The sequence below is a fragment of the Nicotiana tomentosiformis genome, chromosome 9 (genome assembly GCF_000390325.3).
Source record: "Nicotiana tomentosiformis chromosome 9, ASM39032v3, whole genome shotgun sequence".
In the NCBI taxonomy this organism is placed as follows: Eukaryota; Viridiplantae; Streptophyta; class Magnoliopsida; order Solanales; family Solanaceae; genus Nicotiana; species Nicotiana tomentosiformis.
The window spans coordinates 58,229,611-58,248,210 of record NC_090820.1 but is presented as its reverse complement, the minus strand read 5'-3'; the positions used below and the strand labels follow the sequence as shown (position 1 = coordinate 58,248,210).

The following is an 18,600-nucleotide window of genomic DNA, read 5'->3' as shown; positions in this document are numbered from 1 at the left end:
CTAGAATATATGCAAGGCTACCAATGCTCACTACCTTTCTAATCAAGGCATCGGCCACTACGTTGGCCTTCCCGGGATGATTCAAAATAGTGTTATCATAGTCTTTCAATAACTCCAACCACCTCCTCTACCTCAAGTTGAGATCCTTTTGCTTGAACAAGTACTGTATACTGTGATGATCCGTGAATACCTCACACGACACACCGTAAAGATAGTGCATCCAAATCTTCAATGCATGAACAATGGCTGCACACTCTAAGTCATGAACAAGGTAATTCTTCTCATGAACCTTCAACTGTCACGACGCCTATGCAATTACCCTTCCATCCTGCATCAATACTACACCATGTCTATTATGAGATGCATCACAATACACTGTGTAAGATCCTGAACCTGTGGGCAACACCAACACTAGTGCCGTAGTCAAAGTAGTCTTGAGCTTCTAAAAGCTCAACTCACACTCGTCCGACCATCTGAATGGAGGACCTTTCTGGGTCAATCTAGTCAATGGGGCTGCTATAGATGAAAACCTCTCCACGAACCGACGATAATAACCTGCCAAACCCAGGAAACTCCGAATCTCTGTAGCTGAAGTAGGCTAGGCCAATTTTGAACTACCTCAATCTTCTTAGGATCCACCTTTATGCCCTATGCCGATACAACATGTCCCAAAAGGCGACCGAGTCTAACCAAAACTCACACTTCAAAAACTTGGCATATAACTGGCTATCTCTCAAAGTCTGAAGTACAATCCAAAGATGCTGCTCATGCTCCTCTTGACTGTGGGAGTATATCAAGATATCATCGATGAATACAATAAAAAAGAATCCAAGTAGGGCTTGAACACCTGGTTCATATAATCTATAAATGCTGATAGGGCATTTGTCAAACCAAATGACATCACTAGGAACTCATAATTCACATACCAAGTCCTAAAAGCCGTCTTAGGGACATCAGATTCCCTAATCCTCAACTAATGGTAGTCAGAACTCAAATCAATCTACGAAAACACTTTGGCACCCTGAAGCTGATCAAATAAGACATCAATCCTCGGCAATGGATACTTGTTCTTGATAGTGACTTTGTTCAACTGCCGATGGTCTATACATATCCTTATCAACCTATCCTTGTTCTTCACGAACTACACGGGCGCACCCTAGGGCGAGACACTAGGTCTAATAAAGCCCTTATCAAGCAAATCTTTCAAATGTTCCTTTAACTCCTTCAACTCTGACGGGGCCATACTGTTTGGCAGAATAGAAATGGGCTGAGTGCCCGAAGCCAAATCAATATCCTTGCCGGGTGGCATCCCAGGAAGGTTTGCAAGAAACACCTCTTGAAACTCACAAACAACTGGCACTGAATCTAAGGAAGGAACCTCTGTACTAGAATCACGGACATAGGCAAAGTAATCTAGACACCCCTTCTCGATCATGCGTCGAGCCTTCACATAGGAGATAACCCTGCTGATAGAATGGCCAGCAGTCCCCTTCCACTCTAATCAAGGTAACCCCGACACGACTAAGGTCATCGTCTTGGCATGATAGTCCAATATAGTATGATAAGGTGACAGCCAATCCATACCCAAGATAACATCAAAATCTGCCATACCAAGAAGTAGAAGATCTACACTAGTCTCAGGACTCCCAATAGTAACCACATACGAGCGATAGATATGATCTACAACAATCGAATCTCCCACAGGCGTGGACACATACAAAGGAGCACTCAAAGAATCACGAGGCAAAACCAGATATGAAGCAAAATAGGATGATACGTAGGAATAAGTAGATCCTGGGTCAAATAGAATTGAGGTATCTTTATAGAAAACGAGAATTCCTTGTGATAACGCCATTAGATGAACAGGCCTCAGGCCTAGCTGGGAAAGCATAGCATCGGGGATGGGCCCCACCAATCTGAACTACATCTCTGGGACAACCTCTAGCTGGCTGGCCTCCACCTCTAATAGTCTGACCCCCACCTCAATGGCCTGACCCCCACCTCAATGGCCTGACCCTTGTCCCTAGCTGGCTGAGCGTGCGGTGGAGCAACCTATGCCGGAATCATGATACGAGAACTCTGCTGTGGCATGCAGCCCAATAACCTCAGACAAGACCTCCTAATATGCCCAATACCACCACACTCAAAACACCCATCCTGCTGTTGTGGCTGCTGAAACTGAAGGTGACCTGAACGGGCCGGATAACCACGGCGATAGCTCTAAATCGGAGGCGTGCTGATAGGAGCTGATGTTGCACTATAGGCTGGCTACCCAAAATAAGGCACATAAGGACCATGACTCCTTGAAGCATTATGAGATGCCCGAAGCACTAAATGAAATGGCCTAGGAGGATGGACTCTACCAAAAGAACCCCTGCCTCCAGACGAGGCACCACTGAAACTACCAGAATGATGGGGCCTCTTATCTGACACCGATCGCTTCTCCTGAGCACGAACCAACTCGATACGTCTGGCAATATCAACGGCCGTTTGGAAGGAAATATCATTCCCTGTATCCTTAGCTATCTGAAGCTTGATAATGTATGTGAGCCCATCAATAAATCTCCTCACTCGCTCCTTCTCAGTAGGAAGCAAGATATAGGCATGGCAAATTAAGTCCACAAATCGAGTCTTATACTAGGTGACAATCATACCACCTTGCTGAATTCGCTCAAACTGCATACGGTACTCATCTCTCAGGGTGACAAGGATGAACTTCTCTAGAAATAGTTGTGAGAAATAATCCTAGGTAAATGCAGGGGACCTAGCAGGTCTAGTTAACATATAATCTCTCCAACATCTACGAGCAAAACCAGTCATCTAAAATGCTGCAAAATTGACCCCATTGGTCTCAACTATACCCATGTTACGCAACACCTCATGGCAACGGTCTAGAAAATCCCATGGGTCCTCATGAGATGCCCCACTGAAATGAACAGGAAAGAGCTTGGTGAAATTATCCAACTTCAACATAGCCTCAGAAGACAAAGCGGGCCCATCATCGGCTTATGCCGCAACAACCGGCTGAACTAACCCAACTAGCGGGGCTCCTGGAGTCTGAAACTGGGCAGCCACCTACTCCAGGGTGTGTATAGCGGGACTCTGTGCTCCTCTTCCAACCCGAGAGACGGCTGGTGCCACCGGGAATGTGCCGGTCTGGGCCACACTCTCCATAAGGCCCACCAAACATACTAGGGTATCTTGAAGCACTGGAGTGGCTATGAACCCCTCCGGGACCTGAGCTGGTCCGACGGGTACAGTCTGAGATGGAACCTCCTCGTCAAAATCTACTTGAGGATCCACTGTGGGTGCTGCTGCTCGAGCTCTAGGCTGAGATCTACCTCGGCCTCTGGCTCGACCTTGACCTCGACCTTTGCCCCTGGTCATAGCTGCCACAGGGGGCTCCAGCTCTTGTCCGGTGGTAGATGCAGTGCATATTCTCTCCATCTGCAAGAGAACAAGATTATAATGGTTCAATCATCAATTATAGAATAAATTCGCACGACAGAGTAAGAAAGAAGTGAAATTTTTGTCCTAAACTCCATAGTCTCTGGAAGATATGTACAGATGTCTCTGTACCGATCCTCCAGACTCTACTAAGCTTGCTCGTGACTCGTGGGACCTAGGAAACCTAATGCTCTGATACCAACTTGTCACGACCCGAAAATTTCACCCTCGGGACCGTGATGTGCCTAAATAAATTCGAAGTAAAGAGCGGAAAGCCATAACAATTGAAATATCTAAATACAACCCCGAATCTGGTGTCACAAGTGTATGAGCTACAAGAATAATACAGATAAAGGTCTGAATGAAAGTAAAGTTGTCTGAAAGAAAGTACACAGCTAAGATAAAGTAGAAGGGGACTTCAGGGCTGCGAACGCCGAGAAGTTGTACCTCAAGTCTCCATGTTGATAGTCAACCCGAGCAATCTATTGACCACCGCTAGGACCGACTCCAATATTTGCACAAGAAGTGTAGTATGAGTACAACCGACCCCATGTACTTTGTAAGTGCCGAGACTAACATCGACGAAGTAGTGATGAGGCTAACAAGGGTCATTTACAATAACCTGTATGCAGTATAAAATAATGAATGTTAAGGAAAATACGAAAATAGAATAATGTAGTTAACTCATGAAAATAATGCAGTATAAACATTTCTAGCGGAATGTGAGGTGACCTCGACCCACACGACATTGTGGTGAGACGGCTTAGACGATCGGGCTGAGATCGGATGCCAAGATGCATACATGGTGGTATTATGAGTGGACATTTTGGGTGATATGGCTTAGCCGATCAGGCAGAGATCGGACACCGTGCTAAAAGCACGGTGGTGTATCGGTACTAAATATCTCCCAACTTAAAAATATTGAAACTTGCTAGAAATCTGTTCTTTCTCCTAACTTGGTACTTTAATATTGATGAGGCCCTCATAGAATTCATGTTTCTTTATCATTATAGTGTTACTCATTTTATTGAGGGGGTGTTCAGTTTTCATACTAGTACTATTCCATATGTACTAACGTCCCTTTTATCGGGGGAGCTGCATCTTTAATGGATGCATGTGGTTCCACAGTGGGTGGCATTGAGCAGTGATAGCAGTACACCCTCTCCTCAGCTGACTCGCTGAGCCCCACTTCATTTCGGGGTCCTGTATCTTTTATCCTTTGTACATAGCATTTTGAGGTATAGTCGGGGCCTTATTGCTGGTACTGTCATAACACTCTTTGGTTTCTGTTAGAGGCTCCGTAGACATGGTGTGGGTTGTATATTGTTGTTGGGAAAGTCAAACTAAAAATGTTGTATTTGTATCACTTGTTCCACTTAAAACTATGAATGTGTAATGTATTTTGAGACTTATAAATGAAGTAATCAATGGTAATGAAATGGTGTTGTTCACGTAACCTTCTTATTGTCTAATTAATGAAATGTACCTTCTCTTTATTCTTGAGTGAGTCGGGTAGACGGCATTGTGCAGGCTTGCTCGATCGGGGTATCTCGGTTGAGCACCGGTCGCACTCCCCGAGGTCGGGGCGTTATAAGCTTTGTATCAGAGCCTAAGGTTTTATAGTGTCCTAGGATGTCTCTGAGCCGTGTTTAATAGATTCCTTCTTATCGGTGTGTTGTCGACCACAACTATAATTAGGGGGCTACTTGGGCATTTAGGAACAACACCATTTCTTGATGTTCCGGATCGTTCGTTAAAGCTGATTATAAGACTGTTCCTCCTTTAACTCGTGTATTGCTCTAATTTTTAATACATGGCACCAAGAAAGAAAGCAAGGACTGGTTAAGGAGTCAATGCCACCCTAGTAGTGGCAGTCGATACTAAACCTAATGATGCGGGTGAGCACCCGAGGGGTGAGGATATTCCCCTAACTACTACCTAAGGTTGCAGTTATTCCACCTCCAGCCCCAACTTCCAGTCCAAGTGTTTCTGATGCGGACCAGGTGAACAGGTTTCTTCAGTTGGATCCTCCAGTGTTCACGGGTACTAATCCAAAGGAGGACCCCTAAATTTATTTAAGTTGACTTCGGTCAATGTTTTGAGTAAATGGACTCGGATCTGTATTTTGATGGTCGCGGTGGTTCCGTATCATAATTTGGGACCTGGGCATATGCCCGGAATCGAATTCAGAGGTCCCTAGCCTGAGTCATTGATATTTGTTGAAAATTAAAAGTTTGAAAGATTTATGATATTTGAGAATCGACTAATGTTTGGATTTATTGATACCGGGTCCGTATTTTGGTTTCGGAGCCCGGTACATGTCCTTTATAATATTTATGACTTGTCTGTCTAATTTGGTGAGAAACAAAGTTGATTTGACGTGATTCAGATGTTCGGTTGTGAAAATAAAATTTTTAAAGTATTCTTGAAAATTTCATTTGATTTGGTGTCCGATTCGTAGTTTTAGGCATTATTTTTAATGTTTTGTTCGCGCGAGCGAGTTCGTATGAGGTTTTTGGACTTGTGTGCATAATTTGTTTGGAGACCCAAGGGCTCGGGCGAATTTCAGATAGGCTATGGGTATTTTGAAACTTAGAAAAATCGGGTTTTTTTGTGCTTCAGCTATTATCTGGTGTCTGCTTCTTCGCGTTCGCGAAGGTACTCTCGTGAACGCAAAGAGTAAACTAGGGCAGGGTGATTTTCTTAATCGCGAACGCGGTAGGTGGGTCGCGAACGCGAAGCAATGGGGGCCTTACCCTTCGCGAACACGACCAGCTTCTCGCGAACACGAAGCTTTAGGGACCTGGGGGATGAACAGCCTTCGCGAACGCGAAGGAGGACTGACGCATGTGACTTAAAATAAAACACTAGCGGGAGTTTCGCAAAATTTCATAACCCTCGGCCTAGGAGCGATTTTGAAGAGAAAACTCATTTTCTTCCATTTCTAATGTCACCCATTAAATTCCTAGCCCTAATCTTTGATCTTTCATGGTAGAAAACTAGGGAATTAAGAAGGATTGGGGATTTTTGCAAATTGGGGATTTAGACCTGAATTTGGGGTTGGATTCCAAAACTAATTACATAATCAGTCTTGGGGGTGAACGTGTAAATGGATTTTGGTCTGATCCTCGAGTTTTGACCAAGCAGGCCCGGGGTCAAATTTTGACTTTTTGGGGGAATGTTTGTGAAATCTAAATTTATACATTGCAATTGATTTCTTTAGTGGCCTTTGGAGCGAGGTAAGTGTCGTGGTTAACCTTGACTTGAGGGAATATGACTTGTTTGTCTATTTGCTACATGTTTAAATGTTGGGGAAAAACGTATATGTGAGGTGACGAGTACTTATGCATTGTAGTCGAGTTAAAGCATGCAGGTGGGGCTTGGTTTCTTGAAATTATAGCTTCCTTTGTTCATGTCATCCGTGTTTAGACTAGTATTGTTAAATTGATTGTTCTTATCATGCTTACTTATCTTCTGGTGATAACTGAGTATTGATTCCGAAGTTGAGGTTGATATTGTGGAACCAAATGTTGAAGTAAGGCTTGTACTTGTTATTCTATCTCCTTGTTGTTATTTGTTCATTGCATTATGGTAAGGGAGAGTGTTAATGCACGAAGGGTGATGTCGTGCCATATTGTGAGTGTTAATGCACGAAGGGTGATGCCGTGCCATATTGTGAGTGTTAATGTACGAAGGGTTATGCCGTGCCATATTATGAGTGTTAATGCACGAAGGGTGATGCCGTGCCATGTTATGAGAGTTAATGCACGAAGGATGATGCCGTGCCGTTTCTATTGATTTTATGGTGAAGTTGAGAGTAAAAGCATGAAGGGTGATACTGTGCATTTTTCCTTTACTGTGTTTACTTGTTCTTATTGGTTCATAGTATATTGGCTGTTCAAGTAACCATTCTGCTGTAGTTCTCTATCTCGTAGTCCCCTCAGCATATTTCCCTTCCCAATAGTACATGTTTAGCTATTATTTGTACATATACTGTTAAATTGCACAAGTTTGTTATGTAGGTGTCTTGTCATAGCCTCGTCACTACTTCGTCGAGGTTAGGCTCGACACTTAGCAGTACATGGGGTCGGTTGTACTGATACTGCACTTTGCACTTCCTGTGCAGATTTTGGTATTGGTCCCAACTAATCGAGAGGCGTAGCAACTCGGACTTGTTCATCGGAGACTCAAGGTAGATCTGTTGGCGTTCGCAGACCTTGAAGTTCCCGTCTATCTTTTCAGTTTTTTTTTTATTTTACTGTTTTTTTCGTTCAAACAATTGTATTTCATTCAGACTTTTACATGTAGTAAATCCTAGAAGTTCGTGAATTGTGACTCCAGATCCGGGTGGTAGTAATTAATGAAGTTTTTATATTATTCCACACTCGCTGTATTTCATTTTAACTTATTTGTTGGTATTTACTGAATTGAATAAGGATTGGCTTAATAATACTCTAACATCAGCTTGCCTAGCAAGTAGAATGTTAGGCGCCATCATGGTCCCGACGATGGGAATTCTGGGTCGTGACAGCTGCGAAAATCACCTCAAACAGAGCTCTAGAACTCAAGATATGCTCAAAATACCAAATGAACGAAGCTTGATTTTTTAATACATAGGGATTCCGCTTCTGCGCCCAAAATGCCGCACCTACGCCAACCAACTGTCATTTTTGCTTTTGAGGACCATTTTTTGCACCTGCAGGGTTGCATATGCGGACCCCACTTCGCATCAATGAAGCACCAGCTATCTTCTCCAACACTAAAAGGGGCATAACTCTCTCATACGATGTCCAATTTTGACTATTCATTTTTCTATGGTTCACTAATTACGATGCGGATCTAATGCTTCAATAAAAAACAGAAGTTAGAGCTCATTTTCTTAATGCAGTACCATTTATGCTTGAAGAAACGACGTTGAAACATCAAATACGATCGCAACACAACCCAAACCTATTCGAAATTCACCCAAGCCCCTCAGAACCCTGTCTGAACATACCAATAAGTCTCAAAACATAACACAGACCCCGCTCGAGGCCTCAAATCCCACATAACAACATCAAAATCACGAATCGCACCTCAAGTCAAGCTTAATGAACTATTTCCAATTTCTAAATTCCAAACTTACACCGAATATGTCTAAACAACTCGGAATCACCTCAAATTTTGCATACAAATTCCGAAAGACATAACGAACCTATTAATACTCCCCAAACTAAATTTTTTAACCAGATGATATCGTAGACTATGAACTTTCCAAACCTTTAAATTGCCAATTTTCGCAAATTAGGGCCAAAACCTTCTAGAAACACTCAAATGCAAATCCGGGCATATGCCCAAGTCCAAAATCACCATCCGGACCTAACAGAGCCATCAAAACTATGATCCGAAGTCAATTACAAAAGAGTCAAATTTGGTCAACCCTTCCAACTTAAAGCTTCCAAATGAGAATAATTCTTCCAAATAAGTCCCGAACCATTCGAAAACCAAAACCCACCATACACGCAAGTGATAACACATCATATTTAGCTACTCAAGACAACCATCCAACGAAAATGCTAATGTTCAAAATGACCGGTCGGGTCGTTACATGCTCCGCCACTCAAACATACGTTCGCCCTCGAACATGCCAAGACTCGTTCCCAAGCCATTAAAACTCCGTATAAGCTAACCATACACTTACCCATGAGTGATCTCACGTCACCTCAATCCACATAAGCCCTTCAACACCACCCAGCCAAAGATCTTTTCTTCAACCATAGTCCGTACACCTCAGTCCCCCATCTCCAACATCCAAAATTCATTATAAGACCCAATTCTCCCATATATACACTATATAAGTCTGAACGAGTTGTATCAAGACATAACCAAATTCCAAGATATAATCACATGATATAGCACATAACTGACATACTCACAACAATAACTCCTGACCACAATAGCTGCCCATTACCAAACTCGGTACTGGTAACAAAACTCATATTGAATAAAACCTTGTTCTAAGCCTTCCTACACTGCCAATGATGAAAGAAACACGCAGAAATTAATAACCACTCATCGGACCAATAAGTTGTGGAGCTCTCTTTCCCAACAAGAACCATAGCCACATTCTAAGCTGACTAGTGACGTTATTCTTCTAAACATTCCTTAACCAAATCCGATAGTACTAATTCCAAGGCCAAAATCTCATCACATCCAGTACAAGATGCTCGGCTTATATGCCATACCAATACTACCTAGAGCCATATACCATGCAATCCGTGCACCAAACAACCAACAACTCGACTGTAACCAATGGTGAAAGCAGAGCCAAATGAAAGAACCGTTCCGCAAGCTTACAAATACCACCACAATGCGCAATGCTATAAACCATCTCATAGAGAAGAAACAAAACACATCAAATAAGCACGAAGGACCATAACTCTACTGTGATGCGTGACCCAATCCATACACTGGTCCACATGGAATACCTCCAGCCACGATGCTCACAATCAATAACCATATGCATATCAACAACAAACACGCAAAGTGCATGACCATAACCGTGGAGAAATGGATAACACAATATACCACAAAAAGGAAGACCATAACCACGGTGCACTCAACCATTCAACACCCCAAGAGCTATCTCGCTCGAATTCTGCCACAAGACCCAAATAGAACCGCATCATGTGCGTAAATTGTCAATAGTCTCCCAACCCACTGTAGTATAGAAGAGTAACACATGGAACATATCAGACATGAATAAAATAAAATCTAACCGATGACACACCCATCAACAAGAGTTGTGCTGAGTAAACAAAGTCGATCAGATGTAGAATACACATTCTCATTAGGCCTTCCAATCGCCTCCAAATCAATTTTGATCCTCCCGAGATATATAGGTAACCTATGAAAAGTCCACAATAACCTATCCATAACACACCATTAACCTCCTGACATACCCTCACCATTCGCAACCAAGGAACAATCTACCTTTAAGAACTATGCTAGTCTTCAAATCCCTAGAATACAAGAATCTCCATGCCCGATCCTAACTCCACCACTCAAATTCCTAACACATACCTCATGCACAATCATCCTACAAGAAATACTAACATAATTCTTCTATTCCACATAGCAAAATCTGAATATCAGCGGTCGATCAACCAGACGATTACCGTAATACAGTCAAGCATCCGCGAGTCCAAACACAATGCGCCTTCTAAAATATGCACCCTTCTCAGGTGGTACCAGATATTACCATCACTCTCTTAAACATCTGAAACTGTCTATTCGTTCTAGCACTCATGAACTTCCCTTCGAACGGAACCGCAACATTGTACATGCAAACCTCAGTCCCACAATTTGCACCGCATCTATCATTCCATTATATGAAAACACGAGATGCCCATTATCAACCCTGAATCAAAAGTAGTATAAATATTCCGTCAGCCAGAAACCTTCCACTTGACCCCCATCCAAGTGAAAATCACAACACGCAACATACTCCCTATGCTTGTTAAAAACATTTATCCCAGGCCATGGTTGAAATTGTCAAGAATTCTTCGAAACCCATATGCACATAACCAAGCCACCAGAAATGAATCCCTCTGACTAAACCAAGTCACGCAGGTCGCCAAGCCCAAGAGTATTGCAACAAAACACCTGTAGAGTCTTACCAAATCAAAGGAACCGATCAGTTCTATTACTATGTTGATCAAACCAACTACTATGCTGTCCTATTTCTTCGAGTTTCCCTCAACTTGGCTTCAAGTTAAAACCTCTCTTTGTCAGTCTATTGTGGTCCTTAACCCTAAGCTCACCCCAAGAGATCCTAGTATGATACCACGTTGTCTTAAGGACCATAAGCCAATGTATTCCCTCTTAAGGACCTAATAATTCCGCAATCAAGATACCCACTCTGAAGAGACCTTATGTGAATCTGAAGTTGTTTCTTTAACCTCTTCGATACTAAAATGTAGAATCAACAATGATACAGTAATACCACAAGTCTCGGCACCATCAAATGCAAATCTTAGATCTTAGCCATATACGAATCCGGATAATCCTCAAATACCACATATGAATCATGAACCCACTAGAACCTTCTTGAGAGTCATCCACTTTGCTATAATATCCAATGCACTGTCAATACGAGCCAAATGATTTGTGCCCCATTAGCATACAAACACCTAAAGAAGTAACCCCACCTTAACGCAACCGAGTGAATCCATTCCCTTAGCATATTACATCAACAACAAATAACAGACCCTAATCATTCCAAGGCTTCCACATGTCCAAGAAGTGTAGTACCTCATGCATCCGGCAATTTCCTTGCTCATGTCATCCTCGAAACCAACCTCTTCAAGTCATAACTGATCCATTAGTATGTCTTAGACCAAAACTATTATAGCACATGACCATGATATCTGATCGTCGATAGCAAACTCCCCCAATTGGATCGATGCCATAGTACATAGATCCGATAACCCACAATACCATTACTCTATAACTGCCATAGCCCCGTATTGTAATTAAACTAAATCCTTCATATGAACATGTAGCACCAGCCATAGAATACCTCAAATCTTCTGCTAAGCACATATTTATCCTCATGAAAGACGTGCAAACTCCTTTAAGCAATCCAAACTCAAATTGCAGCACATACACACCCCACTGGTAGAAAGGAAACTCTTCACAAAAACATCATAGGGATCAGATGGGAGATAGAGTGCTAAAAGAAGAAGAGTCGCCACCTAACGGTTTTTGAGGTGTGTTAGGGCACCTATTGTGTAGATAACTCTGTTTGACAAGTCAACGCCACCAAAGATCGGGTAAGGGCTCAAATTACCTCAGAGAGAAGGTGTTAGGCACTTTTGAGGTCCACAACTGTGGGTCCCAGCCGAACTTAAGATTATGTGGATTATAATTAGGCAAGATAAACAAAGAGAGTAAGGGTCAAAGAAATTTATTATAACACAATGAGAAATAAGGATTACAAGGATATAACTATGACGGTCTATATTAGATGGCTAAAAGTATAAAGAAGAGAGGGGGGTCCTAAGTTTTTAGCCTATAGGATCACCCCATGCAACATAAATAATACTTCGCAACTCCCTTGAGGTAGGGAATTACTCATATTATTTAGCGGGCACAGACTATCATCTCTTGCTACCCGATTACTATGTTAAAGTTGTTTACCTAAGCGCTCTAATTCAATTCTAAGTCATGCCCTATGCATGCACTGCCCGTCCCGTACCTATGGTCCAGGAGGCATTGGACCTCTATTTAAGGTTGGTTCTAGACTTTACTTAAGCTGCTCAAAATGATAAAACTAGGCGAGATACAAAACAAGTTGGACTTCATGTAAGGACAGTTAGGGGCTTAAGTTAGCCTCCACACTTAAACAACAAATGCACGCAAAACAGGTTCTCACGTTAGGCGTTAGACAGTTTCAAAACTGAGACAAATTAAAGCCATTTATGCCCTATAGACATGGTTTCTATATGACCTTAGATTCAAGCGTGAAGACAGTTTCAGATGCAAGATGCCACTTTAAGCTTATAAACATGATCTCTAGATGATTCACGCAGTAGGGGCAGTGAGAACCATCAAACATATTTAGAATTACTCGTGTTTGATCCTATGGGCCTACTCTCTAATAGTGGCATGGCTAAGCAATGAAACAGTGTTTGAAAGTTCAGTATTCACACTTTAAAGTGAGTGGTAATAACCCATAGACAAGATTTCTAATGATTAACTATTGAAACTGATTTTTATACTTAGCCCCTATAGGCATGTTTTCTAGGTGAACAGTATGATAACAATAGCAAATTAACCAATTAAAGTCCTATAGGCATGATAAAATAACAAATAGATCATCCGACCCCTATAGGCATGTTTTCTACCCTTTCATGCAAACATTAGTGTATGCCTATTTCCCCGATTTCACTAACACCCTAATTGTTTATTATAAAATTATTACAGACCCAATGATGAATGTAATTACAAAATATTATACAAGCAATAACAATAGGCCTATAGAAAGCCCAAAAGGAGATACCTAGTATTGCTTGGGTCTTCAACAAATGCTTTCTTCACAAATAGCATACCCATATCCCATCAGGGGACTATATTCATCAGCACAGCCTAGAAACCATAGAGGAACTCAAACCAAACCAAACAACCACAGATTGATCATACGACCTAAACATTGAATCACACAGAAATCACTTAAACAAACCAGTTTGCATATTCAGTAGATAGAATGAGGAAAGAACTGAGTCTCAGAGACAGCTAAGGTCTCAGTAGTAAAGAGAGTGGCCAATGAACCCTAAATCCTAGTGTGTCAGAGTTCACAAGGGTCTCAAATGGACCCCGAGCAGTGCTCATACTAGGGAGGTCAATAGAGAGAGTCTTAGTGGCCTTGGCTTTCAGCCGGCCAAGAGTGATAGATTGAGAATAGTGTAGGTAACCAATGAGAGTGAGAGAACAGTGATTAAGGGATAGAATTTGGAGAGATGCACTTGTATTTTAGAAAGCAGACATAGCAAAGTTGCTTAAAACATAGAACATGCTAGTTAAGAGGGTCAACAAGACTTAGAGGCAGGTTGCTATTACATGTTTAACACTTAGCAAGAAATAACATATTGGCAGAAAACACATTGAAAGAGTTAGAGGAGAATCAAGTTTTCTGAGATTACAAGATTAACATACAAAGGTGAATAATACCAAATAAGTCTAAGTAGGGAACTAACTTAGAAGGTTTAAAGCTTAAGGGTCCAAATTATGCTAAGTATCCATCCCAAATCAAAAGACAGACATGTTAACTTACATCGTGAAGCAAAACAGTATCAAACATGGTAAGGAAACATAAATTAAGATAGCCATTCCAAAGGTCCCAAATAATCACTGAGGCTACAGAATCATGCAAACCAAAGACATGCTGAGGAACACATTTACAGGGGAAACAAGTCATAGTTGATAGTGAAGGTCTTAACATAGATTAGAATGCATTACAAATGCAAGTCAGCCATTACAGGAATCCAGAATAGAGTAGGAATGCAAATTCATGTCAAATACCTAAAGTCGGGACAAAATTGGCTTTGTTTCAATTTCTTTGCCCGAAAACTCATTCATCATCTGGGGTCAAAGAGAGGCAGCAGTTGATGGCCAATTTTGACCCTCCCTTTTAAAATTAATTATTTGTACTTAAATATTTACAATGAATGTTTTGAATGTACTTTCCATCAATAAATACTTGTTTAATAAAAATTAATTAAATACTAGTTTCAAAATTAGTCATTTAGTATTAGCATTGTGTAATTACAAATATACTTACTATTTTCTAAAATACATAATATAGGCTGTATAATAAATGTAATGAATTACTCCTTAATTTCAAGAGTAAATAGACTATGACAATAATTCAAAATTAGTGTAGTAAATAGGAAAATAAGATATTTTATTGATTAATTAACTAATTACAGTAATTAGTAGTGTATTTTATAGTTTAATTTCTATTATATTTATTAATATTATTTATGTTTATTTTAATTAATTTTAAAGGGGCTAAAGACTGAAATGGCTACAGTTGCAAAAATCTAATCAAATACAAATTGGCGATTTGTCAAATTAATTCCATCCCAAATGCCAGGCCCAAAACAAGATCTGATCCAGTCCAAGCACCCCTTTCTTTTCATCAAGGCGATCCACGTCCCTTTCCCTAAACCAATCAGCCCTTGCCACGACACCGGTCTCCCACACTCACAAAACAAACACAACTGATCTGAGCTGTTTATTTCCTAGATCGACGGCCCATAATTTTACTCTACTTTCCTTTTTAAATTTTATAACACTCGGAGTTTTTAATCTTGATCGTTGGATCACAAATATCCAACGGCCACCGAATTTTCCATTAAAATCAGTATAATCCCTAAATATTAGGACCGTTAATCTAAAAGATCAACGGCCCAGATCCAATCACTCAAGCTTAACCTTAGAGACGGCCCCCAAACCCCTTAACCCTAATTCATTTACAACCCTCTCAACCACCTCCCTTTCCTCTTTCCCTCTCCTTTATCTCAATCTCTCATGAATGTCAATCAACAGGCCTTGCACAAATTTGTGCAAGGTCATGAAACCTCTCATTATATCATCCTCTCTTACTTCACTATCCGAGAATCTCACTGACCGAATGTGTTCTTCAAATCTGAATCACCACAATCCTGACCTTAGCATCAAGACACTGCCTCGTCTTCGTTCTTTAAAATCCAAACTCAGAATATCATCTGTTTTGTCCCTAGGATATGAAGCATGTGATTTATTTTCCATTTCCATCACAAAATTCAAAATCCACAATCTGCATTCCTAGACCTAAAGGACGAAACTTCAATTCGTGTGATTTCTCCCTTCGTTCTTTCAAATCAGAGCATGCATAGTTGATATCTTTAACTTCATCATCATTATTCTTTTTCCAGAGATCAAACATAGTGACCTATGGACATTAGAGTTTGACAACTGGTTGAAGACATCAACGGTCAACCCTCTCCCCTCTCAGATAAAATTACTCATCAATTTCACCTTTGTCTCTCTGATTTTTACTCGCCTATGCTTGCATCATCAGCCTACTGAATTACTGAATTTGAATTTTACTGTAACCCCAACCCATTAATGGTACTATAAATTACTCACAAATTACTCACTACTGAATTTGAATTTTACTGAAACCCCAACCCATTAATGGTACTATAAATAGGGTATTTAATGTTCTCACCTAATAGACCTAGCATCTTCAACCTATAGAGTTAACACACCCAATAGATACAAAAAGATATCACGAAATTACTTAGAAAGATCTCGATTTTAGTCTTCAGTAGTAAATTAAGCTAGGGTTCTAACTAGCTCCTAGTTTCTTTCTAATTCTGAGTATTATACTGGTTGGGGTGAGTTCTTGATTCTATATGGCTAAACAAGAGTCTTTTGTTTTGGTTTGCTGCTCAAGAGGAGGTCAGTACACCTCCATCCTCTATCTCTTAATTACTTCATTTGAAAAATCATGAACGTGCTATTATTTTCCTGATTAACTGCTTAGTTTATAATTTTTATTCAGTCTGTAATTGTTTATTTTTGGTTCACCATGACTTGTTGATGATCTATGATAAGTTGTTGTACTTATCTAATGTTAATTAAGTAGCCATGTGACTTTAATGACCTTAATTTCTGCATCGAACAGCCTATGTGTTTATGTTTCTTAACCTGCCTTTATGATTTCTCACATCTACCTAGACTTCAGACTTTACTCTAATGTTCTGTTGTAATCTTCATGCTCATCATGTTGTATTCTGTTAAGTTATAATGCTCATGCTCATCATGCCGTATTCTTTCGAGTTATGCTATTCTAATACATATGGTGTTATTGTAGTCTTCATGCTTATCATGCCCCGCACTCTTGAGTGTTGTCATTCTACACTTGGGTTTGCTGTTAAATGATTCTAGTTTGGGTATGCATGAAGGTATATAGGATAACCCTGCCTCACTTGGCTAAGGCTTGTGAATCCTGAGTATTCAAAATGCTTTCCTAAATGCTTGTTAGTCCTTGAGTATCCTTTGAATCCTTATTATGAATGCTTTACATCCATGCCTAACTCTTAATTGAAAAATAGTCCTACTAGGATGAACTTCTGTGCACATCAATGATACTTGTTATGATCATTCTATCTCTTATGAGTTAGTGAGTAGTTGTACATGTTGTGGTCTAATGCTAACCGTTTTTTATAATTTGAGTACAACTCCACCATTTCTACTATTCAACCTATGTCGGTACATCTGATTTATGTCTGTTCAAGTATGATGTTTCCCCTATCTGTATCCCCCTAATGATACTGATAACCTGATTCTGCAATATTTGGGACTCATCTTGTCTTCTGAGGTCATAATCTTGATCGAAATCTCTGTATGTGTATGAGTTTGGTATGTACCTTTGTTTATTCCTCATGACTTCATATTTTGAACAATGTCTTGAAACTATACTCAGTCCTTCCTTTCCCATGTCATTCTGGATTGAACCTGGTATAGGAGAACCCTTTTTGTTATTATTTATTGAGTACAGTAACTTGCCTATATCATTGTCTAAATCTTTACTGAAAATTCCAAAGGGATTCAAGTAGTGTTATATATTTATGTGTATGCTCATGATAATATCTAATGCTGAAGTAACCTTTGATCAATCCATTAGGACAATAGTATTTGCTGTTACAACTCTAAAATTATATGCCTTATCTATCTATGAGTCATATGACTCCAGTTGTTTGGTTTTTTAGCAACAGTAGTACAAGTGTTCCTGCCTCCATATGTGCTTAGAACTTGACTTTTAAACATGTTCAATATGCATTTCACTCAATTAATACTGAAGTATAGTCATACCATCTCTATTAGTTTTTCCTAAGTTATTCTCTTTAGAAGGAGTATACTTTTGTGGTAGGAAATTTCATAGTAGTTGGTTTGCATTGAAAGAGCCTCATTGGCATTCAACTCTATAGGGAAGAATTAGTCGTTAGTGGTTAAATTTGGGAGTAGAGTTTAACTCTAGGTTGGGCTTCTCTCCCCGGCACAAGCATTTTCATGGGCCTTGAGACCCTTGGGAAATTTGAAGTGTCGGGGGATTCAAAGGGGGCATCGACCTTGAGTAGAATTTTCTCCTTAGCCTTTAATTCATTGACACTTATTACTCTCTTTGGGTTTGGTGTTTAATGACAATGAAAGGTGTTCAATGTCGATCATTTACTATTCATAACCTCCACACTAGTATGAATTTCCTTAGTATTTAAATACTGCCAATGATCTTTACTTTTATTATTTGCTTACAAATTTCATATGGATATGTATATAGTACTGTTATTCTAATGACTTTCTCTATTTTTGAACATGTACAATGATTTGGGCCTGCTGAGTTCTTTCAGAACTCAGGCCCAAGTCCAGCCTTACTATGTCTCAGAAGGTTTAGAGTTAGCTGTCACTCGTGTTACTCGTCCCTATTACTGCTGGGCCTGCTTCTTCGAGGCCCAAACCTCCTAGAGTCACTTCACTCCCTTCGCTTCTTTATTCACTTTTTTCATTATTCTCCAGTTGCACTATGCATTATTCTTTGCTATGTTTCCTGTTATTTTTTCTCAC

At 40.3% G+C, this 18,600-nt stretch overlaps 1 pseudogene; it reads right to left on the bottom strand.

Annotated features, from left to right (window-relative positions):
* Window positions 1–2,268: 2,268 nt before the first annotated feature.
* LOC104116907 (boron transporter 1-like) overlaps window positions 2,269–18,600 on the bottom strand; it is an 82,939-nt pseudogene continuing 66,607 nt past the window's right edge.